The sequence below is a fragment of the Octopus bimaculoides genome, chromosome 1, assembly GCF_046866305.1.
Source record: "Octopus bimaculoides isolate indiv1 chromosome 1, ASM4686630v1, whole genome shotgun sequence".
NCBI lineage: Eukaryota > Metazoa > Mollusca > Cephalopoda > Octopoda > Octopodidae > Octopus > Octopus bimaculoides.
Genome location: NC_142928.1, coordinates 43305159 through 43332429, shown reverse-complemented (window position 1 = coordinate 43332429; position 27271 = coordinate 43305159). Strand labels below are relative to the sequence as shown.

The 27271-nt window shown below is 35.1% G+C and overlaps 1 long non-coding RNA gene across 1 annotated transcript in view; it reads right to left on the bottom strand.

Annotated features, from left to right (window-relative positions):
• The window catches only part of LOC149137535 (uncharacterized), a 107805-nt gene that overhangs the window by 661 nt on the left and 79873 nt on the right, over positions 1-27271 (bottom strand). The window lies entirely within an intron of this gene.

Below are 27271 nucleotides of genomic sequence, written 5' to 3'. Positions count from 1 at the left end.
CACCATATATTTCCAGACATGTCTAATACATGTATAAACTGTTCAGATGTGATATAATGTTTTTAATTTCTTTCTGATATCAACAAGAAATAAATAAAGAATTATTTATGAGTTGTCACAAGTATTCTAGAATTTTTGACAGTTGTTATAGTTTATTAAGACGTGTGAATCTCTCCTCTGACTGCCATTCTCAATTAATTTAATGCTATTCATATAAGTAACCTGAAAGAAAATATGAAATAGAAGGCTGAGAAGTTATGAGAATATCTCATATTCATAAATATTCTCTTCTAGATAATCATTGTCACACTTCTCCATTCCTCGTGTGGTGTATTGCAAAGGAAACAGATGAATTATATGTAGGAAAGGTTTACTAAGCATTGTGTGCCAATCGATCCTTATGGAAACTAAAGCCAATATCCACATACTAATAAACAAAAAAGTACAAACTTAATATATTGATTCATTTACTAAATTTTGTCGAGTATAACTCAAAGTATAACTGATTTTTGTTGAGATTTTCAAAGGTTAAAGAATTGACATCTGAGCCATCCCCAGTATTTCTGTTTGTTGCTTTTATTTTAAAGTTTTCAATTAGCTTTTGATCAAACAGCCATATGGTCTGCAGGAATCAGAGCATATGAGATCTAAAAATCTATATATCTGCTTAACTGAGGATCATACTGTGCATTATGATCGGCAGTAGTTAATTGTACAAAGGGCAGTGTGACAATGTCAACATGTACTCTTTCCACACACTAATATTTTTGAACTTGCTTTATTTTTCACTAAATGTTAAGAGCAAGGTTGAGTATGGTGGGTTCTTAATTCAAATTATAAAAGAAATAATGCTAAATATATTCAGCACTTTAATGTGTTTGCTTTTCAATCTGCTTTGCAATGTAGTGCACTAGAGATCAAGTAAAAAGTTACTGGTATATTTCTCATGGAAATTTATAAAAGATGCTTCAAGTTCAAATTAAATAGAAAAAAAGGGAAACTGAAAACTGTAGTTTCTCTTCTTTTATTAATCAAACTTGAATATAACAAAATTATTGATAACATAGTTTTCAAGATGCTCATTTATTACTATAGATTTTCTAAAGCCTTTAATTATGTTTTTAAAAATCCATGTTGCATAAGTGTGGCATAAAAATGTGTTTGAGAACCACTGCTTTAATTGACTATATCTTACTTGGAATGAAGCAAAACAAAACTTTCATAGGAACTCTGTAGTGGATTAAAAGAGCTGGTGATAGGGGAATTGATTAGATGTTAGATTACCAGCTAAGTAGTTTGCAATTCATATCTTTCCACCAGTACTTTACGGTGTCTATACCTAAACAGGTAATTGTCAGACACCCCAGTCCAACAAGTAGTAAAAGGCATCACATTTGAGAAACAACTCATCACTGTTATAAGCAGTGAGAGCTGTGATTATTTGGCAAATGTTATCTTGCTGTTCTTAATTCCATTGTGAACTTAATTGAATATTGCCTCAATAAACTAGTGACTAATAAATTTGAAAAGAATATGGTTGATTAAATAGACTTCTATATATTATTGGTACTTGTTATCTCCTCTCTCTTAAGATCAAACTGCAAGAAATAGCAGACAATTCCCCCTCAAATAACATTTTATGATCTTAAAAATACAGAATGCATTGGATAATGTGGACATAGATGAAATCTGAATATAAGTGTAAGCTAGAAAACTTATGATCAAAAGTCTCCTTGATCTGGACTAACTAGGGACTAAAAAACATAAACAAGATCCCTCAACAAATTTTCTCAAAATAATTGTTTCCCTAAAAACAAGGAAGATGGGAATGACTTTTTTTGTTTTAATAGAAACATTAAAAGAGGTGATTAGAAAGTCCCATAACTTAGTATGTCATTGTTGTTCACTAAAGAGTTTCAACTAGAGATGCAAACTAGAGATGCAATTAGCCTGGCAAATTTGATCAATCTATAAATTTGCATAGCAGTTTGATAAAAAAATTCTTACATGAAGGCAGCATAAAAAAAATGTCTTTAAAACAGTTTGTTGTTATTGTCACTTCTTCATTATCTTCATTATAATCATCATCAGTCTCCCTTTCATTGCTATATTGTTCCACCACCTTTTCTTTATAATTATTAAGATGTTTATTCATCATCATCATTTAGCAACTGTTTTCCATACTGACATGGGTTAGATGGCTTTACTGGTGCTGGTAAGCCAGAGAGCTGCACCAGGTTCCAGTTTGATTTTATGGCTGAATGACTTTCCTTACACCAATCACTCAACTATTATTATTATTATCATCTCTTTATCACAGGTCTTGTTGGAGCTCCTAGAATCTTGTATGTGTAGCAGGGTAATGGCTTGCAGTCTATGGCACCATGCTATTCATTCTTTTCAGCTGTCTAATACTTTCCTGATTTTTCTGGTCATGCCAAGGAGGCAAACCTTTTGTAACAGTTCTACTGGGCACTCAATTCCAATTTCCTTTACACTCCTCTTGATGCCTTTTGATACTGTCCTCAAGGACCCAACAATAATTGGTACTATTTATTATCATTATTGTTATTGTTGCCTTTGCACAGCTTCTAACACTGGAGATGAACTAAGGTAACCAGTGAACTAAGGTAACACCTCTTATTTTTTGAGTACCTTCCGGAGTATTCGAGCAGTTCCAAGCAGTGCTGTTTTCTGCAAGTGCTCCACCCTTATTGCAGCCCCTATTTGTTCCATGTACTTCTCAAGAATTTTGCTCACTGTTCCCAGGGCTCTGACAATTATTGGTACTACTACCACCTTTTTCATCGACCACAGCTGTTTAACCTCCCAAGCTAACCTGTCATATCTCATGACTTTTCTTTCTTCCTTATCGCATACCTTGTTGTCAGCTGGGCATGCTATGTCTATGATCCAGCATAGTTTATTTTCTTTCCCGATTAAGACTCTGTCCGGCTTCCTACTCTCAATTTTATGGTCGCACTGAATCATAAAATCCCATAGGATCTTTGCATTTCTATTTTCAACAATGCCTTCAGGTTTGTGGTCGTATTTTTTGCTCAGTCAAGTCCATACTTGTTGCAAAGTGTCCAATGGACAAGCCTGGCTATATTGTCGTGGCATCACTGGGTTTGATGCAATTGACTTACCCCTTCCCCTAAAATTCAGTCCTTGTGCCTATAGTAGAAAAGATTATTATTATTATTATCATCATCATCATTCATTGGTTCATTTATTTTTACTGCTTAATCAGACAGAGCAAGACCTCTGAAATTGGCGGCTGAAAATGAGGAAATAGTCCTCAAGCTAGAAACTTGGCTTAAATGTTTTGTAACAGGGTGGACTCTGATGGTGGTTTTAAAAGAGAAGGTGCCATTTAGACTACCAATAGATACTCAACGACAAACTCCCAATGCAAAGGGCCACAATAAGACAACAGATGTAATGTGATAAGGATGATGATGATGATGATGAGGAGGAGGAGGAGGAGGTTGATGATGATGGAAATGAGGAGGAGGAAAATGATAACAATAATGATGATGTTGATGATGATGAGGACAATGATGGCAATGGTAGCAGCAGTGATAGTGATGGCTACACTAGCAGTTGTGACAGCAGCAGCAGCAGTGGTGACATCAGTGATGTTGATATTACACTATCTTTGACTGAAGGATAGGCATTGCAAATAAAGTATTGTACTTAACTCAAGCTTTCACTTCCTTCACTGACAGGATTATAACTAAACACTGTTCATATGCGATCAAACATTTTGATTCTAATGTTAGCACCATTCCTTTCCCATTCCACATACATTGTGTTACTGGTTAGCTGCAAAACAACCTTGGTTGAGCAGACCTGTGATCACAGACATTCATCCATGACTATTCCATCATTTTTCGCAGATTTATTTTTTTCTTATTTAAGGTACGATGATTTTACACAGATTTGAGAGAAATTGAAATTTGTCTTAAATATTACATGTTATAATTTTTCAGTTCTTTTCCATGTTTTACCCATCTGTTTAAATGCTACAGGAGGTAGAACTTGTCCATTGAGTAAATGCATGTTAATAGAGAATGTTAGTTACAATAATGTTCACAATTAGATAGAATTAAAAAGCAGAATATATTGGAATAATCAAATGATAACAAACCCTTGTGTTAGCATAGAGATCTCTTTGTAGTGCAGATATAAAGACATAACTAAATAATGTGATTGTTCTCTGGAGGTCATGTTTATTTACCAATACTGATGGGCTTTCCTTAGAGAAATAATATTTTCATATAAGAATTAATGGCTCTCTCTCAAGAGATTAAATGTGATGTGTTCAGTTAATTTGAACAAAAGCACAGGAAATTCTTCGTAAAGATGTTTTTTCTAATAATTGCTTTTAGTTGTTGAAGATTTGCCAACAGATTACAGCCATAGAGAAATGTTAATTGTCAGACATTTTCAAGTACCAGAAGAAGTACGAAATATTGAGTATAGAGAAATGAGAATAGATAACAGTAAAACACAAAATTAAAGATAGAGTTATTAATTTTCCTAATTTTTCATGTCTTTAATCTAACCAACACCCAATTGAAAGTGCTATGTGTAGTGTGATATGATATGATACAAAATTCATTTACAACATTTTATATCTAATATGTAATATCAATAGCAAAGACAGAACTTGAGATACTAAAACTGAAGACAAATAAATGATAAGTGAAAACTAATTGCTTCTAACAAAGGGAAGCAACATCCGTTAGAAAATTTTATGTATTTTGCTAAATTTCTTTTTGTAATCTGTGCTTTTAAAATCTGATTTAAAACAAATATAGAGATGTGAAGATATAAAATAGAATACTAAAGATTTTAAATTAAACTTTAGTATGATTCAGTGATAATATTTATGGTTTCTTATTTAGGCTCAAGTCCAGTTTGTAGAAGAGGGATACAAATAAATACTGGTACTTTTCCATTGGTCCCCACCTCAATAGATGAATAGAAAAGTCATCTTCAGTAGTACTTATATTCTTTCTTTCTTTCTCTCTCTCTCTTTCTCTCTCTCTCTTTGTATGTATATTATCGAGATTGTCATCATCATCATCATCATTTTAGAGTCCCCTATTCCATACCGGCATTGGTCAAATAGAATTTGCTGAAGTAGGTTTTTTTATGACCAGATGGCATCACTATGCTTCACTTGTTTCCAAGTAAGATATTTTTCCAAAGTCAGACAAGTTTCACAGAGGATCATAAAGGGAGGCCACCTGTATGATAGGAGCACTTGTTTACAACTATCATACTATCATGTGATGTCAAAGCAAGGCGACACTAACATACACACGCGCACACACACACAAGCACACATACACACATATACACACACACACACAGAAGAGGTACAAACATACATATATACATATGTATGTGTGTATATATATATACACATACACACATGTGTGTGTGTATCGATAGACAGATAGAGAGAGAGAGAGAGAGAGAGAGAGAGAGAATGACAGGTTTCTTTCAGTTTCTGTCAACCAGATCCACCCACAAAATTTGGTCAGTCCAGGGCTGTGGTAAAAGATTCTTATCCAAAACACCATGCAGTGGGACTGAACCTAGAACCTTGATGTTGGAAAACTAACTCATATATATATATATATATATATATATATATATATATAAAGTGTAGTATATTGCCACTTAAGTGTGGCTGACCCCTAGGGGTGGATGTTACTGTTGCTTTTAGCCCCAGGAGGACATCTCCTCCAGCTGGCTTATCGACACACGACTGTGTCCTGTTTGCCAAGGGAAGTTATCCCTCTCACCTCGATCTGCAGCACGAACGTATCCGGATTTCAGGGTTATTTCCCTTCGTCGGCGTCCGACAGCTGATGACCTTGGTGAGAGAGACAAAAACCTGGCAAACTTATATCTTCTTTTCCAGTGAAATTCTTCACTGATATTGAAAACTGTTAATACTTCATTTAGAGAATTAACATTGCTTGTTTTCACCTTTTCAATATCAGTGAAGAATTTCACTGGAAAAGAAGATATAAGTTTGCCAGGTTTTTGTCTCTCTCACCAAGGTGATCAGCTGTCGGACGCCGACGAAGGGAAATAACCCTGAAATCCGGATACGTTCGTGCTGCAGATCGAGGTGAGAGGGATAACTTCCCTTGGCAAACAGGACACAGTCGTGTGTCGATAAGCCAGCTGGAGGAGATGTCCTCCTGGGGCTAAAAGCAACAGTAACATCCACCCCTAGGGGTCAGCCACACTTAAGTGGCAATATACTACACTTTATCGTGCAGTTACTGTTAATACTTCATTTAGAGAATTAACATTGCTTGTTTTCACCTTTTCAATATCAGTGAAGAATTTCACTGGAAAAGAAGATATAAGTTTGCCAGGTTTTTGTCTCTCTCACCAAGGTCATCAGCTGTCGGACGCCGACGAAGGGAAATAACCCTGAAATCCGGATACGTTCGTGCTGCAGATCGAGGTGAGAGGGATAACTTCCCTTGGCAAACAGGACACAGTCGTGTGTCGATAAGCCAGCTGGAGGAGATGTCCTCCTGGGGCTAAAAGCAACAGTAACATCCACCCCTAGGGGTCAGCCACACTTAAGTGGCAATATACTACACTTTATCGTGCAGTTACTGTTAATACTTCATTTAGAGAATTAACATTGCTTGTTATCACCTTTTCAATATCAGTGAAGAATTTCACTGGAAAAGAAGATATAAGTTTGCCAGGTTTTTGTCTCTCTCACCAAGGTCATCAGCTGTCGGACGCCGACGAAGGGAAATAACCCTGAAATCCGGATACGTTCGTGCTGCAGATCGAGGTGAGAGGGATAACTTCCCTTGGCAAACAGGACACAGTCGTGTGTCGATAAGCTAGCTGGAGGAGATGTCCTCCTGGGGTTAAAGCAACAGTAACATCCACCCCTAGGGGTCAGCCACACTTAAGTGGCAATATACTACACTTTATCGTGCAGTTACTGTTAATACTTCATTTAGAGAATTAACATTGCTTGTTTTCACCTTTTCAATATCAGTGAAGAATTTCACTGGAAAAGAAGATATAAGTTTGCCAGGTTTTTGTCTCTCTCACCAAGGTCATCAGCTGTCGGACGCCGACGAAGGGAAATAACCCTGAAATCCGGATACGTTCGTGCTGCAGATCGAGGTGAGAGGGATAACTTCCCTTGGCAAACAGGACACAGTCGTGTGTCGATAAGCCAGCTGGAGGAGATGTCCTCCTGGGGCTAAAAGCAACAGTAACATCCACCCCTAGGGGTCAGCCACACTTAAGTGGCAATATACTACACTTTATCGTGCAGTTACTGTTAATACTTCATTTAGAGAATTAACATTGCTTATATATATATATATATATATATATATATATATATATATATATATATATATATATATATGAGTGTATGTATGTGTGTGCATACTTCTGACTGCGTATGTATGTGCATAGTGTACGTCGGTACAGATGGGAGGTTCAAAACAATATTCAATACCAAGGGACAAGAGTTATCTATGGCTTTGACTGCTGGCATCTTACATCTAGCCATTCAAATTTCTTGTTCCTGATCATCAGATTGGATATGAAATGCCACAGAGGTGATCCATTGTTCAGAATATATAGGAAAGGATGTGAGAAATCTGAATGAGAACAGTAGATAGTTGGGGAAAAGGGGGAAAAAAAAGAAGAGAAAAGTGAGGGGGAAAAGAGAGAAAATCATGCATTTTTAGTTGTTGTTGTTATTGGTAAGTGAGTAGAGAGGAAATTATTCAAGCTTATGTGCTGATTGACCTTTGGAATTAAACTGAAGATTGATGATAAATGTAAGGCTCTCAAACTATGAATTGTTGCTTGGTTTCCCTGCATACCAACCTATTACTCTACTTACACACCATCCTTCACTAGTCCTGTCTAAGGGAAACTGTATTAGTCCATCCTCATGTTTCTACCTGCATCCATCTTTTCACTTTTGTTCGTCTCTCCACTCATTTCAATGTAAACCTTATCATTTATATATCTTTCATTTCATCATTTGCAATGCTCTCTTGTTCACCCATTGCCAGCTATCACTGCTCCTCAACCTTCTTTTTTCATTTCGTCACTGTGCTTTCCCGACAACTTAATGATGATGATTATGTTACTGATGATGACAACATATAGCAGGATTTCATGCAGGTTCACTCCACTAAATTCTTCCAAATTTACATGCAAGCTATTGTTTAGCCAGAGGCTATAGTAAAAGACCCTGGCCAATGAAGGTGCACTGTGGGACAGAATCCAAACCTACAAGGTTGAGAAGCAAACTTCTTAACTACATACCTATGCCTATACTGAGCCATCTGTGTGTGTGTATGTGTGCATGTGTGAGTGTTCTAGTGCATGCATGTGTATGCATGGGTGTGGATGTCTCTGTGGACACACGTGTGTGTGTGGATGTCTTTATGTACACACGTGTGTGTGTGTGTGTGTGTGTGTTTAAGCATGTATCTGTGTGTTTACTGGTGTAAATTGGTGTTGTGTTCATTATCCTCATTTTTTAACGTTCATTCACCATGCTACCATGGGTTGGAGGATTTAATAGAATGATTAGCAAGAGAGTTGCCTGCTCTTGTCTAACTGTCCAACTCATGACAGCATGGAAAACAGATGTTAAAAGATGATGATGATGATGAATACAATATGTCAAAGTGTAACTTACTAAATTAGTTTCAGATTTAAAAATATCTTCCTGTATTGATATGATTGACGAAAACTCTTGAAGGCAGTTCCAAAGTAAAGGTTGCAGTTCAATGACTGAGACCAGTGAAAGTGTAAAAGTGTATTTGTTTATGAGAGTAAGATTCATTCTTGAAATATTAAAACCACTGAACATTTTATTAATTTACATTCTATCAGCCTAGCATTCTATTAAAAACATCTGCTCAAATTCAGCCCTATTAGTGGGACATAAAGTTGTTACATTTCCCTACAAAAATTGTGAATGACTACTTGTAAAAGATGCTGCTTCCTCTTCATTCACTCTTGGTGAATGTAACATTTACATGGATGAGTTAACATAAAACAGTGTTCAATGTTTATTACATGCTTCAGTTATTTATTATAATGCCCTTACACTAGCAGGTTAAAAGTGATAGCCAAATCACTGCCTGTCTTCTTCTGGTTTTCAGCTTAGCTCCTCTCTATAACCAACAAATGGCTCCTCTTTTTCCAGCCTTTCCCATCATGCTAGTAGCTCTGCTCCTTTTTCATCTTATTCCAGTGGCTGTATGTATTACCTCTACTAACTGGGTAAAGATTCTTCAACAGTCAATTTTGAATGGGAATAACCATGCTTTGTAGTCCTAATATTTGTCACTCTTCTCTTCAAAGGTTAGATACTACCCTTTTTCCTTTTGGACTCAAGTTCAATCAGGATTATCTTCTTTGCCCCTTTGGATGAGTGACCTATAATGGATGACTTAGCGGAATTATTGCAGCCTCATTTTCAGGTCTACATTTATATCCTTTGAGATGGCCATTTATAATGACTGCTTGTTATTCTTGCTGAGATCAATGACGGTTTTTACTCTCCCTCATGAAATTGAATGATGGCGTTGGTTTCTCTTGTTAGTGAATGTCATGAGCACCTTGTCAAAGAAACAATTGTATCTCTCTTAAGTGAGTGCTGTTTCACACCCTGCCAAAATACAATTTCCAACACAAAGCCTATACAACCAGTTCTCTCTCATGCCCTGTGTGAAAATTTGTGGCATCAGAAATGTATGAAAAACCACTCACAGCTGGAAAGAGATAAGAAAAGTTCCAATTTCCATAGGTCTGCCCATTTGATCTTCCTCTTGAGGAGAACCCAGGGATATTAGCTTCACAAACCCTGACCTTTCTCTTACCTTCTCCCCTGATTCTACTTTTGCCTGGTTCATAACACTCTCCTCCTTGAGTTTACAATTCAGTTAACACCTATGACACAATACACCATAAAATTATTTCAACCACCTAATTCTTCATATTTCACCATACACAGATTTCTATAATGGAACTTCATTATGATAATTCTGTCATTCTATGATCATATACTTTCTTCCTGTCATTTCATCCTATACAATATGCAGTAGATATTACAACTCAAGAATCAAATTTTGAGTTGTTAGTCCTCTTTTATTTTCTCATCTTTCTTCTCTGTTTCTTCTTCTCTCATTTGTTCCTCCTCTGTTTTTCTCTCATGTCCTCACTATTATTTCTCTTTCCTCTCTTGTTCTTCTCATCTTATTTCTTTTCTCTCACCTCTATCTATTCTCTATACAACTAGCTTAGTAGTTAGCAATTACATTCTAGTAGTTGACAAGTGTAATAAATTCTATACACTCAGCTTGGAAATGTTTGGCAATGTGATTTGTGGCTGGAGCAAGGTAGCTTGGAAAGTAGAATCTTTAAGATATTTCGATAATAAATTTTGAAATGAACAGTTTGGTACCGTGTAAATTTCTACTCAACTATGAAAAAGAAAGACATGAACTTATGAAATATACTTGGGTTTAAATGTGAATTATGTATTTATTTATAATTCAACCATAAATTCTTAAAGCCAAAGAATCAAGTGGAAACTTCTGTTATATTTATGCTTTTGATAACTGAAATTGTTTTGACTAGGACTGCAAATGTGGTTGAGTATTCACAGCGGTTCCACAATATATGACAGTTGTGTTTGAAATGCAGAGAAGACTTTTGTTAGTTCTTTTACAATAATGTGCAGTATTTAACAATCTACTAATTCATTTAGTTTCTGTTGTTGTTGTTATTGGTGGTGGTGGCGGTGGTGATATTGTTTAGCCCATTTAAAGCAGACTTATGATCAAAAACATCCCATGTTCATGTGCATCTATGACTACATTGTCCATTGTGTCCTTCCACCTTTAAGACTGTTAGGTGTAATTTCAGTTTTAGTTGCTCTTTTCTAGTAGATCAAGTGAACACATAGAAACTCTAAATCCTACAGAGTCATTGCTGTTTAACCCCGGGTGAATCTTATTCGAGCAAAATTATGAAGAAAGACATTTCAACCATGACCAGTCCATTTTTTCCTTCAGATTCTGTGTAACAATTTACAAAAAAAATGACAGAATATGATTTGGGGAATATATCTTTTGTCTTTTATCTTTTACTTATTTCATTCATTAGACTGTGGCCATACTGGTACACCATCTTCAGGGTTTTAATCAAACAAACCGACCCAAGGCATTTTTTAAGGCCTGGTACTTATTATATCGGTCTTTGCTAAGTTACAGGGACATGAATAAGCCAACACTAGTTTTCATGTAGTGGTAGGAAACAAACATAAAGACAAACACATATAGACATATATGACTGACTTCCACTTACAAGGCTTTGGTTGGCCTGAGGATATAATAGAAGGTACTTGCCCAAGGTGTCACACAGTGGGACTGAAACCAGAACCATGTGTTTAGGAAGCAAACTTTTTATCACTCACCCATACCTGCACTAAGAACACAGCCATGCCTGCAGCAAGTTGGATAGCAGAATAAAAATTCTCTCTCATTGGCTTGGTTTTAAGAAGTAAATTAATGTTTTATTATAACCAGCTCTGTGGAACGGGAGTTTCCAAGTTATACTTGCCCTTGTATATTTTGTGAAGTCAGTCTAGATACAGCTCTATATAAGGTTTCAAGAAAAATATTTGCATTGAAGAAGGAACATTTGCATTTATGAAGTTTCTGCTGTGCTGAAAAAGTTTCAGTTGTTCTATATTGTTCTCCAAACTATTAGAAATACATCCAAATCTCCCTCAAATTAAGACCTAATGCCATCAACAGAACTAGGACACATTGTATATTGGAGTGCAATATTTCACATAAAAAGTGTGTAAATGATTCCATATTCTTAGCAAGAATGTACATCATCATCGTTTAACATCCGCTTTCCATGCTAGCATGGGTTGGACGATTTGACTGAGGACTGGTGAACCAGATGGCTGCACCAAACTCCAATCTGATCTGGTAGAGTTTCTATAGCTGGATGCCCTTCCTAATGCCAACCACTCCAAGAGTGTAGTAGGTGCTTATACGTACCACTGGCACGAGGACCAGTCAGACGGTATTGGCAACGGCTCAAATGGTGTTTTTTTACATGCCACCTGCACAGGAGCCAGTCCAGCGGCACTGGCAATGACCTCACTTGAATGTTTTTTCACATGCCACTGGCACAAGTGCCAGTAAGGTAACATAAACGTAATTAGGACACGTTGTATGTTAGGTACTAGCTTTATTCTAATATTTCCTTCAATTAAGCGGTGAGCTGACAGAATTGTTAGCATGCTGGGCAAATTACTTAACAGCATTTCGTTTATCATTACATTCTGGGTTTCAAATTTTGTTGAGGTTGACTTCACCTTTCATTCTTTGAGGATTAATAAAGTAAGTACCAGTTGAACAGTGGGGTCGATGTAATTGACTTTCCCCCTGTCCCAAACTTGCTGGCCTTGTGCCAAAATCTGAAACCAATATTTGCTTCAACATGTTTGTCATTTTAATGAAAATGGAAAGATATCAAGTTCATGTTATTGTGGTTTGGTGTGTTAATTAGTGACAGTTGTTTCAAAGTATTTTATTCTTTTTATTTTATTCTTACAAATCTAACTTTACTATATATTTTTTCAGAATCAGGTCAGATCAGATAACTTTGAAAATTCTTTTACATTTTCACCTTTTAGCAATCATATTAATTTATCAAATGTAATACTTATTTATAAGCATTTTTTTAAAATTAAGCATGAAGTATCTTGTAACTTCCACATTTAGATGTAATTGTTTATTTTTAGAATGACATTGTAGGATAGATGTGGGAGGCTGGATCTGGCCAGTCTCAACATAAAACAGGTAGAATATTTGGACCAGATGTGGCCAATTTAAATGCTAAACAGTTAATGCATTCTTATCACAAATTTCTAAACATCAAGGACACAGGCATGACCGTATAGTTATGAAGTTTGCTTCACTTGGCAAACATATGACACAGAATTTAAACTCTTTTGCATTCCCTTGGATAAGTAGACTTCTACTATAGCCATGGGTTGACCAATGATCTGTGTGTGAAAGCTGGTAGAAGAGTCCTTATATCACCTGCATACATACACACTCATGTACAAGTGTGTGTGTATGTGTGTGCATGTATTTATGTCCCTAAAAAAGATGTAACTTCTTAAGAGGACAGCCACTTACTAAATAATGGTTTCTAAAATGAGTACTCAGTCAGGTACACAGACAAAGTACTGGGTTTAATATAACTGACTAAAACTCTTGAAGGTGGTGCTCCAATATGGCCACAGTCCAATGACTGAAACCAGGGAAAGAATAAAATAATAAATTTCTAGTTCTATTTTCTTCAAACTGAATAATTGAGAAAACTGAGACATTTAATGCTAATGTGAGCTATTGCATCAATGTAACTTGCAAACTTAATGTCAGTTGTATTATGCATCAACAGTACAATGAAATGTGTAGAAAGAAACTTTATTGGAGCCACATCTAATTGATTCTGGTATAGTAATACAGGTTCAGAAATATGTCACCAACAACAACAGTAACACCAACAATGCTGAACCGACAAATGGACTTCAACATTGTTTGACTGACTAGAAATAGTAGCTAATTCTTCCTCAAGTAACATGTTTCCTTCTTAAAAATTGCATGACAGATTGGGTTATGTTCCGCTTAGTCAGTCAGAATTGACCTGAAGCTATGATGACAGTGTTGATAAATAATATGATTTACTATTTTCTCTAGGTAAATTAGAATGCAGCTTCACAATACATTTATTTAATGACAAAATATACTCAGGTATATGTATTTCACAAGAACCTAAAAACTTAAGAAAAATAGTTGTAACTAGTTATTGTTTATAGTTACTTATTGTTTATAATTACTTAGTTTATAATTTTCTGATTGCCTTAATATAATTCATTCTTTCATTTTTAATCTATTTTCTCATGCTAGCATGTATTAGAAAAATCGATATTATCAAGGCATTGTTTTCACAGCTAGTTGAGCTCCCTATTGCTAACTCTTAACTGTTTTCCAAGTAAGGAAGTTTACATTCTATCTGTTTTTGAAAGTAGAGAGCTAATGGGCAATTTGTTGGCAGGGAAGGTCAATAACATAGCCATGCTCAGTAATTTGTAAGAGATTCACAGACACATGCATACACATTCATATTTTTACACAAGCCCACACATATACACACATATGCATACATGCACGCACATACATGTACACACACACACACATACAGTGGGCCTTGTACAGTTTCAAGCTATTATATCAGTTCATAAGGCTTTGGTCAGCCCAGAGCAATAGTAGCAGACATTTGCCCAAGGTACTGCACAGTAGGACTGAACTTAAAAATTAAAACGGTTGTGAAGTGAACTGATTAACCACACAACCATGCCTGCCCATGACAAATGTTATTTCATATTAATTCAACTTATATGACATGGAATCAAACTGAATGAAATTTTTTTAATTGCATATATTACGATAGAGTAATAGAAGGATAAAGTACAAGTTTATAATATAAATACAATAATATTGTGTTCTATCATCCCAACATTCTGGTTCAAACTCTGATAGGGCTAATTTTGTCTTTCAAACTGATTATAGAGATAATTCATGTTGTCACTCTTGCTATAGTATGCTTTAGGGAATGTTATGTAATTTTCCTTAATCAGATAAGATGGAAAGATGAAAGACCAACATCAGTCTTTGCAGAATATATAGTAATTTATCGATAAGAATCCTTTACACTATTATGTTCTTGATATGTAAACCAACAAGGGATTCTCTACGAATTTACTCAACATGTTAGTATTAGTAACCAAATCTTACTCAAATCACATTTTACCATCTTAAAATAAAAAGAAGGATGTTGTAGTTCTAGAAGCACTATTCCACAAAAAAAAAAAATTGCAACAAGATAGTCATGTTTGGAAGACCAGTCAAATAGTAAAGATTTATTGGCTGTAATTTAATCTATCTAATAATTTTATTGCATTTTATTTTCATCTTTACTTTATCTAAAAATTTATTTGATTGAAATAAAACATTCAATGAGAATTATCTGAAATTTCTGAACAAAATATTCTGTCTTCACTTTGAATATATTACAAGTATATAAATACAGGATTTATCTATGTTTTTTTCACCTATGGATAGTCAAATCTTTAGAAAACATTTAAATCTAATGCTCATAATGGCCTTGTAGTTTTAAAAAGAATTTGAAGTAGTATATCTGAGTAGATAAAACATGTAACTGGTACATGTGTCTTAAGAGATTATTCATTATTTTAACTGACAACATCTATCAAATGTAAAAACACAAAATTATAACTTATAATTCCTGAAAGGTTATAAAACATCTAAAAGTTCACTGTCTATTTCTTTATTTTCTCCATTACAATGTTTTTCACAATGTCTCGGAAAGAAACTCTGCAGATTTATGGTTTTGAACTGTCTTTACATTTTCTGCTATTTGTATCAATCTTGACTTCAAAATAGACATTTACTCATAATTCTTTTGAGTTTGTTCTTCATAATTCTAGCTAGAAGAAAGATGTTAATATATGAAGAGAAAGAAGAGGAGGAGTAGAAAAGGAGAGGAAGGAGAAGAGAAAATCGGGCTAATGTATAGGTGCAAGAAGAAGAAAAAGGAGAAGGAGGAGGACAACAACAATGAAGATAATAACAAGGAGGACGAGGGGGAGGAGACAATAACAACAATCATAGTTCTTGAATGAGTAGGGAAGAAAATAAATGTGGCTATATATTTTATTTATTCATTCATTTGTGTTTCTGTATGTCTTAGTTTTCTTTATTTCTTTTCTGTTTCATAGAATAGAAAAGATGTGATCAAAACCTTTGAAGATCTCTCTGTAGTTATATTGCTGGAAGGCTCGATGAAATTAGTGGCCATTATTATTGCTTCCATAGCCACAAGAATATGTTTAGCAAAATGGAAGAATATTATAGAAAGAAATGATCAAGAGGATAAAATGTTATATTACCTGCTAATGGATCATAAGTTCAAATCTTTTGTATGCATTTCACAACATCTCTATACTTTATGCTACATTGCCTCACTTTACAATAATGTCCAGTGAATAATAATTTCCAATAGAGTGATGCCTTATCCATGTGTAAATTTATGGCTCATACTTTGAATACCGTAAAAACTAGAGTTAAGATCATCTAAGTCAATTGGGTTTTAGGAGACATCTACAGTTTAGTATCTTGCTTTTAATTTTTAATGGCTTAATAAAAGAAAGGGCAGAACCCATGACTTTTCTCACAAGCTTCAAGGCTGGTAGGAAGAACAAAGAAGAGAAGGAAGTTAGACCTGGGATCAGAGAGCCAGTTTGATTGTTTTCAGCAGAGTTAATTCTACTGCAGTGCTACATAACAGGATTAAACTCAAATTTTTAAAAGCAAAGTGAATGCCTTAACCATACAACTCAGCTTGTACCCACATCTAATCACATTCAAGACAATCTTCATCATTGTTGAGCAATTTGTACTCAAACAAGGAATATCATTTCTGTCTTTACTGCGATTTTTTCCTTGCCATAATTGAGAACAACTTGCTTTGAATTGTGTTCATTACATCTGATTCGTTTTGATAACAAAAAACTTGCCATGGTTATCAGAGCATTGATAAGCATATAAACATCATAACTATGGAGAGTCAAAATGTTATGCTGTGTAATACATTAGCAAAACACTATGGGATCATCATCATTTAACGTCCATTGACCATGCTGGCATGGGTTAAACAGTTTAACCAGGGCTGGCAAGCTGGAAGGCTGCTCCAGACTCCAGTCTGATTTGGCATGGTTTCTATGGCTAGATACCCTTCGCAATGCCAACCACTCTGAGAGTGTAATGGGTGCTTTTACATGCCATCAGCACACCATGACTGCAATTTTACTTGGCTTGATGGGTTTCCTTCTCAAGCACAGCATAATACCATAGGTCTCAGTCATTCATCATTGCCTCTGTGAGGCTCAACACCCAAATGGTGCTTCTTATGTGCCACCAGCATCAACTGCTATGAAAATCAAAGCAAGGTGAATGACCTTAATGCAAATAAAAACTCTTCACATATTACATTTGCCAGACATAAATGTTAAACTTTTTGATAACAATACCAGTTAACAATCTCGCAGTAAGTTGGTTTTTACATCCAATCATTTTAGTTTCTTACAAAGGTACACCAGAGTTAATAAATGAATTCTTTATTTAGTCCATTATTGAAACAATTCTTCAAATTTTACAATACTTATGATTTCTCAAATCAAACAATTGAGTCAGCTCTATTTTATCTATTGTTGCTCAAATGACTGATGTCCAAGTCAACTCTCACTATTTCAAATCAGCAGGTAGAAGAAAAATTCAGAATACTGTGAAGTTGCTACGCTTAACCTCAAGTTAAACCTGATGAAGCAGACCTATGATTAAATATATTCCAACTGTGACCATCTTACACTTTTAGGAATGTCTACATTTATCATTATCCAATATTTCATCCCATTCTTGTTTGTTTTTGTTTTTTCCTTGTCTTTACCTTTTATTAAAATGATTGGCTGGAGACTGAGTTGAAGGTATTATTTTCAGGGCATACTTATAAAATGATGATGTTTGGTATTATGTCTAGAAATATTATGAAATATTTATATATATATATATATATATATATATATATATATATATATATATATATATATATATATATATATATATATATATACAGATATATAGATATGATTGGTTTGCAGATAATTTAAAACTTAATTTGAGGGACATTTGGTCGCTATTTCTAGCAGGTTGAGTAATATGAAGTGAAGACACTTCCATTTAATGGAATACTATAGAGTATTTGAGCCTGGTACTCAGTTCTTTCTGTTACTTCTTGATAACATATTTCAATTTATTTACAATATTTATTACACTGAGAGGTAATATTTATCCCCACTTAAATGTGGATGTTCATTTAGAACAAATTCTGCTGTGATAGATACCATGAGAGAAACTCCCATAGTTTCTCTCATGGTATTTACCACAGTATAGTTTGTCATAACAGAACATCCACATTTAAGTGGGGATAACTATTACCTCTTGGTATTAATACTGCCTCGGACACATATTTTTAGCATTGGTTACTGCAACTCCTCTCATTGGCTTTCTATTTCTCTCCAATGAAAATCTCCTGAAAGTTTTGTACCACTGCTGCCCTGAAAATTTAGGGAAAACTCTAGCTTTGATTAGCATTCAGCAATATCTTTGATATATCTCATGTAGGCGTGACGTTGCCCATTCATCCTTTAACATGCTTAACTTCCAAAACTTTCCATTTATTGGATGATGAAGTGAATGGTGAAATAAATAAACTTAGTGCTTTTGCTTTTAATGGCTGAAATGAATTATTTGAAATCAAATGTGTGGAGACAGTGGCACAAGGGGCTTTTATATCATCATCATCAGCTCCATGCCCCATTATCTCCTACCAAATATACTTGGAAATACAAACATAGCAAAGTATTTTTATATACTCCTGGTTACTCTTTTCATTTTTTTAGAGCTACAATACACTCTGACACATGAAAGTCCTTTTTTCCATAGGAATAGAATTATTAGATGTCATACTTATGATATATGGTATATTTTCTTAGATTTCTTGTGTGGTGGTTTGTAATGTCCATCTCTATTGGATTCTCCTCCAACACTGCTAAATCATATGTTATTACTCATATTACAACTATATTAATAGCATTCATCATTTTCTTCTTTTCAAAAGTTTCAAAAATGTTTTCAACTGTCAAAATAATAGTTATTATTCTCATTCAAATATATTTGGCATCTAGTCTTGCTATCAACTTTGTCCAAATGTCTGTAGGAATCAGAGTTATCCAGTTCCTGTATTATTCCTAATCATGTCATTTAAGCAAATAAACCACATTATTTGATTCTTTCATTTTACCAAACCAAAAGATATTTCAATGTCTCTACTAAATTACATGGCAATACTGCAGAGACTTATATGGCAACATTTTCAAAAAAACGATTTTAGGCTACATATGAAGTAGAGCTGGGGAATGTACCTAGTAATTCTTCTTCTTTTGGATTTTTGTTAGCTAACTGAAGACCAAATGAACTATTGCTTTAAATATCCTAGAAAACATTCATGTAAAACTGAGATTAACAGTTGTTGTTGATCAAAAATAGATAATTGGTGTGGTAGGGGGAAGCTTTCATTATTGTGTAATCCAAATTAGCTCTAAATAGTAGATTATCATTAAAAGCATTACACCATAAATGTACAGACTTTTATTTTAGTCATAGTATGTCTAGTACATCTCGATGGGTCCTTTTTTCCGTCCAGAGGAATTTGAAGGTGATTTGGCTATTTTTTTTTTTATTTGTAGCTTGAGCAGTGATATATAGGCTCTTTCATGGGTTCTCCATACTTTCTTATAATCAGGTGCCTTTATTAATGAAGAACTGGCTAATTATTCCACATGCTTTCAGTATATATCTCTTCTGCCCTACAGAAAATTACTTGTTCTTTTGTAAATGTTTAATCATTTTGGAAGAATGTTTCAGGGATAATTATTAGACTACTCGCAAGATGTTGATAGAGAGTAAATAGATGGGCCATCTATATTCTCCAAGTAAAAGTTGTCTTGGTATTTGTTCTAAATTATCCAAGAATAGGTGAAGGTTAATATCTGGAGTTGAAGTATGTCTTACAATCACTTCTAATAATTTTGGAAATTACCAATACCAAGATTTTACAATTTTCAAAATTGGTTAGAGGAAGTCTCAAATCGCATACTATCATACAATAATCATTTACGAATGGTTTTCAAATTTCTGTTTTCATATAATTTTCTAAGTCTCTATAATTTTTGTTGTACATAGATTCTTCACCAAAAACAAATTCTAAAATGGCTGTGTGGTTAAGAAGGTCATTTTGCAAACTGGTTCAGTCACACTACATAACACTTTAAGCAAGTGACTTCTATTATAACCCCAGGCTGACCAATATCTAGTAGTGAACTACTAGATTACTTCAAAACATTATGGCACCCTCACTCCCTCTTTGACTAAACCTATTGGTGTATCCCATTATTGTAATTTTTTTTTATTTTTACTTTTTCATTACTTATTCACCCTATTACCCCCATAGAAATATTAACCCACCAATTACTATTTTAAGTTTAGACATTTACTCAACATCCCAAAGTGACACATAAGCGAAAACCTTTCCTTTTCCTCTCGAGACTCTTCTTCTTTTCTTTTATGCACATATTTTCCTTCACTCTGATGAAGCTCCATTTTCCAGATTGGATTTATTACCAAATATGATGAATATTATTTTTAGAATATCACTGGCAATACCATATAACATTGGAAGCAGAAACAAACAGTTGTTAAGATGGGATAAAGTCTATTTGTATTGAATTTTAAAAAATAATAATTGATGTAAGTTAATTGTTGTTGATCAATATTTCTCTATTTTCTGTTTACTTTATGTGTGTACAGGGTGTGTACAGGGTGCATAAGGTATTTGAGGATAGATTTATGTTTACAAAAAACAGCTATATAATAATAGATAACAACATTATCAAAAACTGCTATGAGGACAAAAATAAACCTTCTTTTCTATAATGTTATTCAATAAAGCCACCTTCAGCTTCAACAACTGCTTCTATATGAGATCTAAATCATCTACATGCTCGAATCAATTGGTCCTGGTTCATTTTGAACATTACTCTGACTATGGCAGCTTTCAGAGAACCTTTGGTGTTATGAGCGTGCTCACTGACCTCTCTCTCAACAATGCTCCACATGTAATAGTCCAATGGATTGAGAATTAGAGGTTATGTGATCATGAAAATTTTCAGCCATCCATTCCTGTGTTACTAGAGCCATGTGTGATAGTGCAGAGTCTTACTGAAATACATATGGCCTTCCATTGTATACACTGTCTATTCAAGACTTAACAATTATTTCCAGGCCCTCAGTGTCAATGGCAGAGTTAACTCTAAGACCTTGTGGAAAGAGGTAAAGAGGCATCCATATCCTTCATTGCTGACAACCCTTAAAACCGTGACAGTTGCAGGAAATTTTGTATGCATAACACTTGGAACTTCAGAAGGGTCTGCACATAACTATCTGTCATTTCTTGTAGTTAACTATTTGACCTTGGTCGAAGTTTTTCATGTTTGAGAAAAACCAAATCAAATCTTCTTCTGCTGGATTTTTCAGTTTGTTTAATAGCATTTTAGATCTGTCTGATGTAGTGATTTTCTTTTGCTCTGTGTGTATATATGTGTGTCTTTGTTACTGTGTTTGTCTCCCTCCACACCACTTGACAACTGGTGCTGGTTCTTTTTTTATGGCCCTGTAACATAGCACTTCAGCACAGTGACTGATAGAATAAGTACCAAACGTATTAAGTTCTGGGGTTAATCTGTTTGACCAAAAATTTTCAAGGCAGTGCCCCAGCATGGCCATAGTCCAATGAATGAAGCAAATAAAGATACAGGATAAAATATAAGTGTTTTATCCTTTTCTATATTTTTACCCCACATTGTTCAGTAAAGTATCTCTACATACTGTTTTATTTTATTTATTTGTATATTATTATTACATATCATTCTATTTTCAAAAGAGTAGTTTTAAAAATGCCATGTTCCCCTAAAGCTCAATCATTTCATCTAATTATTTAAGGTGGGTACCCTTTGATTTGCAGTCATATTTATTCCTTCTTTATGTCATTCTTCATTATAATGCTCTTCTGAATTTTTATAGAAGGATTATTTAGAAGCATAGTTGTTTAGCTATGTATTCTTAACATTTCTTGGAAGATTATCTAGAGACATCAGGCTTATCTTTCTCTCCTTGTTACATAAAGTGTTTATTCTATATCTTAATTTAGCCTTCTAATATTCTACTCTATTTTGGTAGCTCTTATATTATTAATTATTTAATGCAGAAATTTAAATAGCTAAGAGAATGCAAGCATAAAGAAAGGAATTCAGCTTACAAATACCAACAGGAATTGATATATTGTGATATTCAGTTTGCCTCGGTACATTACTTTTAGCTACTGTTAATCTATGTTTGGTATTTAAGAGCGTGTGCTACTTTTAAACATTGTTATCTCTAGTAGCTACTGCAGTCTGTTCCAGGTAATGTCACATGCCATTTCATGATATAGCCTGTATATTTACATACATTGTCGATTTCTTGTTTAATCCTAACAGAACATGGATATAAGTTGGTGATATTATTTACACTGTTTGGTTTTATTCCACTTCTACACTCTATATAATCAATGCAAGTGGTATCTATATCGTTAGCACAATTATTGATATGAAATAATGCTCAACAGTAATAAGGCTAACATATTTCAAATTCTTTAAATGTTGAATCAAACAAAATTATACTCATATAGAAAAGAAAACTTATTAGTGTTAATGATAATTCTTGCTAAGAAAGTCAATGAGACATCACCAAAATCCAAATGTGGTCATACAGTGACAAAGTGTTTGATCATTGTCAAATAAAGTAACAGGTGTAGGAGTGGTTGTGTGGTAAGAAGCTTGCTTACCAACCACATGTTTCAGGGTTCAGTCCCACTGCATGGCACATTAGGAAAATGTCTCCTACTTTAGCTTCGGGCTGACCAAAACCTTCTTAGTGGATTTGGTAGACAGAAACTGAAAGAAGCCTGTCGTATATGTGTGTGTGTGTGTGTGTGTGTGTGTGTATGCATCAGTGTGTGTGTCTGTGTTTGTCCCTCCCTACCATCGCATGACAACCAATATTGGTGTGTTTACATACCCCTAACCTAGCAGTCTGGCAAAAGAGACCGATAGAATAAGTACTAGGCTTACAAAGAATAAGTCCTGGGGTCGATTTGCTCAACTAAAGGCGGTGCTCCAGCATGGCCGCAATCAAATGACTGAAACAAATAAAAGAGTAAAAGATTAAAGAGTGACAACTCTTAAGTTGTTGCAGTCTTTTTATACTCCCTCAGTAAAACAAAGTCTTACCTGTAGTTAACAGACATCAGAGTGACTAAGAGAATACAAAGCTTTTAAGTTTAAAAACATTCACTGATTAACTCTGTTTTATGTATTAATCAAAAGCACGTTTAGTAGTTTTCCAAAAAGCTTTCTTTCGTTTGAGCATTGCATTTTGCGTAGTTCATTGATTCAAAAATATTTGTAAGTTTGTGTTTAGTCTAATTCTCTTATCTCTGTTTTTTTTTTTTTATCTAGCATGTATGATATTTGTATTCTTATTTTCCTCCCTTCAAGGTTTCCTTGGTGCATTTTGCTAATCAAAATCTCCTATCAATTCCTTTTGTAAACCTGTGTACTGCTTTCAGCAGTATTTTTAGCTGTTTATTATTTGTAGTGTTTAACTTCTGCAAAATTGTTTGTCAGTTACTCATGATATATTTAATGTATCTCTTTATTATTAGTGTTACATTAATCATGGATACCTTACCTATGGCTAACATTCTCAGTATTCATTTACTGAGAACACTGTCAAAAGCTTTGTAGTTTTTAATGCATGCCATGCTCAGACTCTTTGTCCTCTTGCAGTCTTTTGTTAAGGCTTTGTTGGTAAATAATTGATCTTTATATCTCTATAAGCCTTTCCTGCCAACATTTTTTACCAGTGGAAAGAAGTGTTTCTTTTTTTACTTTTTATTTTCAGTGTTTAATTGTTTTCATAGGCACAAGAGTGGCTGTGTGGTAAGTAGCTTGCATACCAACCACATGGTTCCAAGTTCTCTTCCCACTGCGTGGCACGTTGGGCAAGTGTCTTCTACTGTAGCTTCGGGCCGACCAAAGCTTTGTGAGTGGATTTGGTAGATGGAATCTGAAAGAAGCCTGTTGTATATATGTGCGTATATGCTTGTGTGTCTATGTTTGTCCTCCCCACACCATCACTTGACAACCGATGCTGGTGTGTTTATGTCCCCATAACCTAGCGGTTCAGCAAAAGAGACAATTAGAATAAGTACTATGCTTACAAACAAATCCTAGGGTCAATTTCTTTGACTAAAGGCGCAGTCAAATGATTGAAACAAATAAAAGAATAAAAGAATATTATTTTTGTTGATAAAGTAAGTGAGCTGGCAGAATCGTTAGCAGGCTGGGCAAAATACTTAGCAGCATTTCGTCCATCTTCGCGTGCTGAGTTCAAATTCTGCCGAGGTTGACTTTGCCTTTCATCCTCTTGAGGTCAATAAAATAAGTACCAACTGAGTACTGGGGTCGATGTAATTGACTTTTCCCCTCCCCCAAAATTGGTGGCCTTGTTCCAAAATTTCAAACCAATATTGTTCCTGCTAATAAGGCAGTGAACTGGCACAATTTTTAGCTGCATTTCTTCAGGCTCTTTATGTTCTGAGTTCAAATTCTGCCACAGTCAACTTTGTCTTTCATCCTTTCAGTATCAATAACATAAGCATCAGTTGAAGACAAGGACCAATGTAAATGAGTATTCCCTTCACCTAAGAAAATTGATGATCTGAAAGAATGTTATTGCTGTTAAGTTTATCTGTGCTGTAGGAAGGCAAATTATAATCCAATAGATTTTTAGAGCTTTCAAATTCTTGGTTTTAGAATGTTTTTTTTTTAATTCAGTGAATCATTTAGGTGTTGTTGCTGGCTCCTTCAAAATTTTATTATATAGCTATCATGTCTTCATAACTTCTGGTTGTTTGATTGCTGCAGCATCAGGGTTAGTTATTTCTTGTATTGGCTTCCCACAAATATTTAGGTGCTGAGTCCATTGTGTTGAACAATCTTCTCTGTAGTGACTTATTTGCTGCTCATTGTCCTATCCAGAATTCATTTCTCTTTTTGTTGGTACTGCAGTAATTTCTATTTCATTCATGTATAGTTCTTCATCTAATTGCTTTCAATTGCAGTAAAAATTATTGTCTCTTTTCATACTGACAAAATCTCTGCAACTTAGTGAAGCTCTCTTCTTCAGCTTCATGTTATTCCAGGTACAACTCATTTTATGGTATATCATCATCATCATCATCATCATCATCGATTAACGTCAGTTTTCCATGCTGGCATGGGTTGGTCAGTTTGACTGAGGTCGGAGGGCCAGTGGCTGCACCAGACTCCAATCTGATCTGGCAGAGTTCTACAGCTGGATGCCCTTCCTAATGCCGACCCTTCCGAGAATGTAGTGGGTGCTTTTTACGTGCCACTGGCACAGGAGCCAATAAAGCAGGCCTGGCAATGATCATGCTCAGATGGTGCTTTTTATGTGCCACCAGCACTGGAGCCAGTCAGGGGTAGTGGCATTGGTCACAATCAGTTGGTGCTTTTTATGTGTGACCGGTACCGGAGCCAGTATGGTGGGCCTGGCAATGAGCATGTTCAGATGGTGCTTTCTACGTGCCACCGGCACAAATGCCAGTCAGGGGGTACTGGCATCGGTCACGGATCAGTTGGGGTTTTTTACATGCCACCGGCACAGGAGCCAGTCAAGCAATCCTGGCATCGACCACATTCAGATGGTGCTTTTTATATGCCCCCAGCATGGGAGCCAGTCAGCAGGCACCAGCTCCAGTTATGGTATTGGTTTTGCTTGACTCAACAGGTCTTCTAAAGCATATCATATCGCCCGACACATCAGGAGTATTCTTAATAGGGCTAGACATGCATGGCTGCAATCTCACTTTAGTTTCCGGGTTTTCTCAATCACAGCATATTTCCAAAGGTCCTGGTCTCCTGTCATTGCCTCTCTGAGGCCCAATGTTTCAAGGTTATGCTTCACCACCTCATCCCATGTCTTCCTGGGTCTCCCTCTTCCACAGGTTCCTTCTACAGTTAGGGAGTAGCACTTCCTCACACAGCTGTCTTCATTCATACATAACACATGACCATTCTAGAACAGTCATCTCTCTTGCACACCACATTTGATGCTTCTTATGCCCAACTTTTCTCTCGGGGTGCTTACACTATGTCATTTATGCACACTGACATTACACATCAAACGGATCATACTAGCTTCATTTCTTTCAAGCCTACGCATGTTCCCCATCACTGCTTGACAATTGGTGTTTTTACATCTCTATAACTTATACAGTTCGGCAAAAGAGATCGAGAGAATAAGCACTAGGCTTCAAAAATAAATCTGCAGTCGATTAATTCAACTAAACTCCTTCAAAGCTGTGCTCCAGATTGGCCACTGTCAAAGGACTGAAAAGAATATATATATATATATATATATATATATATATATAGGAATGGGAGTGGCTGTGAGATAAGCTTGCTTCCCAACCACATGGTTCCAGGTTCAGTCCCACTGCATGGCACCTTGGGGAAATGTCTTCTTGAGCTGACCAAAGCCTTGTGAGTGGATTTGGTAGACAAAAACTGAAAGAAGCCCATCGTACATATATATATGTGTGTATATGTGTGTGTGTGTATGTTTGTGTGTCTGTGTCTGTTGCCCCACCATTGCTCGACAACTGGTGCTTGTATGTTTACGTCCCCGTAACTTCAGCAAAAGAGACCGATAGAATAAGTACTAAGCTCATAAAGAATAAGTCCTGGGTTCGATTTATTCAAATAAAGGGAGTGCTCCAGTATCGCTGCAGTCAAATGACTGAAACAATTAAAAGAATAAAAGTTAAAAGAGTATATATAAGGTAAAATGGAGAGTTTGAACACAGGAAAAAATCAGGAAAAACTTTCCATTATTCTTTATATTATATTATTAAAATTTGTGTACTATATCGAATAGATGAAAATATCTATAATGACTACTGGGATATAAGTGTTAACACTAATACTAACACAAATTAATGAATTCCAACTAAAATTAATCGATATGGAGCTAAACCAGTATATGTTTGGATAAAATATATCCCTGTGAAAGAGCAGCTCCTTTCCATTCGAAACATATATATATTATAACGTTAGGGAATTACAAAATCCGAACTTACAAGGAAATACAATTTGATAATATCAAATTGAGTTGTATATTGAAAAATATTTTAATAATTTAGAGAAGAACCACCATGGTGCAACTCGCACGAAGAAGAAGATCAGACACCATCAAGAAAAGTGTACTATACAAAACTAGTATAAAAATCTAAAAAAATCCAAGGGAGAATTTATAAT